This window comes from Rhagoletis pomonella, unplaced genomic scaffold (assembly GCF_013731165.1).
Source record: "Rhagoletis pomonella isolate Grant_MI unplaced genomic scaffold, Rhpom_1.0 Rhpom_scaffold_00003, whole genome shotgun sequence".
In the NCBI taxonomy this organism is placed as follows: Eukaryota; Metazoa; Arthropoda; class Insecta; order Diptera; family Tephritidae; genus Rhagoletis; species Rhagoletis pomonella.
The window spans coordinates 100775119-100777701 of NW_023458557.1; the positions used below are offsets into that span (position 1 = coordinate 100775119).

Here is a 2583-nt window from a genome sequence, read left to right on the forward strand (position 1 = left end):
AAAATTATCATTGAATTTTTAATTTTCACTTCACCATTTCATAGAACAAGAATTGACCCACTGAAATCCTTCAGTTCAATGTATTATATGTATTTTTTTACTCGAAACAGATTTCTTATTGTGAATGAACTTAATGTTCGTATTTATTTTTATTTAGTATTTAGCTTAAATTTAAGAAAAATATGCAATATGTATTACAGTTATTCAATGCAACTATAAGATTAAAATTTAAGTTGAAAATAGATTTCCATTATTGAAAAGATTGTTATTAAATGAATCCATAGTAAAAAAAAAATAAAACAAACTTTTATTTAAATAATCTGAAAGAAAAAAATAAACTTTAATCGAAATCAACACAATTTACATACTAATGTAAAAACTTGTCGCGAAATTTGTAATGTAATGGATGGATGGATCCAGGGTGGGTTTGATTTAATTTAATATATACACAAAATAGTAACGATATAAGCATCTGCTTATAGGCATTTCTCGCTTACAAGCACCGAAAAATTTTTCATCTTCCCGCTTATAAGCACTGAAAATAAGTTTTTGGTTTTGAAATTCTTTTATGAACCACTTGTACAGGTTCTGCATTTTGTTGCACATTTAGTTATATAAATGATATCTCAATTTAAATGAAAATTTTGTAGTCGTTCGTTTGGTTTAGTTACATACATACATATGTAGACGGACTGGTAGTGTATATAAACGAGGATTTCAATATAAACACAGTCAGTGCTTATATGTAGGATTTTCATACAAGCACTTCCCGCATCTCGTGCATTCGATGATGTACATATCCGGGAAATACTTAAAAATATATCGCGCGTTTAAAAGGCGGAGTGCAATAACGCCCGCGGAAATAATGCCCATGGGCTTTGTTTCCTAAAAAAAAAAGAAATAAAACCCGCGGGCGTTATTTACATTTCGAAGGGGAAATAGCGCCCACCAATGCGTTAAATTCCCATCTGCAGTATACGCATAAAATCGAACCGCGGACGCCCGGAGCAAGCGCGATGATGCCAACGCGGACCGCCGCGGTTGAGCGTCCACAGGCTGGCTTCCAAATGTACTGTGGTGATGGGGATGACGCACGGGTTGTTTTAACTGAGCAGGCGACTGAAAATTTCACAAACAACAAAAATGAGTAAAGGACAGAAAAACGTGAATCACCCGTGGTCGAGTGGTTTGTGTGAAATCAAGGCACATACCACCAATCGGAGGAGAAGTTGGGCCAATCATTTTAAACTCTCATTTGCTTTGCAGAGCACAGTAGGTGTACTATTGGTAATACAAGTATTTTGTGTCCAATTTGCCGTCTAATTTTTCGACAATCGACGAAAGTATTTATTTTACTTTTTCATGTTCCTTTTTTTTTGTTGAAACTTTGAATTATTTAATTTCCACACACATGTACATGCATACATATGTACATATGTTTTAAATATACGCACTAAAATTTGTTAATTTAAATTTCTTCGTATAATTAAGGAAAAAAATATATTTAGTTCAATGTTATCATATTGGTTTTTATTTAGAACAGCGGGTTTTTGATGTACATATTCCAAAGTGGAGACAAGAGCCACAATAAAGATGAAATACATAACGCCCGCGGGCTTTATTTAATTTTTTAGGAAATGAAGCCCGCGGCCGTTATTGCCAAATCGAAATTTCTTTTTCGAAAAGGCAATAATGCCCGAGGACTTTGTTTCTTTTTTTTTAGAAAATAAAGCCCATGGGCGTTATTTTCACGGACGTTATTGCACTCACCCGTTTAAAACATTCGAATTTTTAACGAGGAGTTCCTACGGATGGAGCCAATCGGGCGTGTATCATCAGATCATGCTTACCATAAAAATTCATTGTAACCGGTATTAAACCAACATGTCAAATTTTCACTCGGTAGAATAAGAGCAAGCGCATCTAGTTCAGCTTAGAAAATTTTGTCTAAATTCCTGCGGCAGAAATAAAGGTATTGGCCCAATGCACGCTTGCTTTGCTTGCTTGGCTTTGAGAACTGTCAAACAATTTTTAAAATCTACTAAAATGTATGAAAGTTGGCCTAGTGGCAGCTTTACTTCACTTCCTTCAAAGTAAAGCAAAGCAAACTAAAGTAAGCAAAGCAAGCAAAGCAAGCGTGCATTGGGCCAATACCTTAAAGCTTGTCAAAAATTCATAGCAAATTTTTATTTTGGTTATAATTTACAACGAACAAAAATGGATCGTGTAACGAAACTGCAAAAGAAAATGCTCATTACACTCCTGCGTGAAACCAAATATATGGAAAAAGGGGGAAAAAGGAGAATGAATGGTATTGGGAGAAGATACAGGCGGCGCTAAATACAATCGGACCAAAGAAGACCATAATACAGTGGAAGGAGTGCTGGCGGGATATGCGTTTGACTACGCGTAAGAAACTTTCCGAGCTGAAACGTTGCGAATTGACAGGAGGTTCCCCGCCTCCAGGAATTGAGCTAAACCAAGAGGATAACGACATTATCGATATTGTTGGCACCGAATATTTCTATGAGGAAACGAATGGCGAATTAAAACCGGAGAACTTCATGTCTGGCTTCGATTATG

The 2583-nt window shown here is 35.6% G+C and overlaps 2 protein-coding genes across 7 annotated transcripts in view; one reads left to right on the top strand and one right to left on the bottom strand.

Annotated features, from left to right (window-relative positions):
* The window catches only part of LOC118735986, a 370373-nt gene that overhangs the window by 133293 nt on the left and 234497 nt on the right, over positions 1 to 2583 (bottom strand). The gene's annotated exons all lie outside the window — the stretch shown is intronic.
* Positions 1 to 2583, top strand: part of LOC118735988 (class E basic helix-loop-helix protein 22) — a gene marked incomplete at its 3' end in the record, with an annotated part of 48714 nt that overhangs the window by 33568 nt on the left and 12563 nt on the right.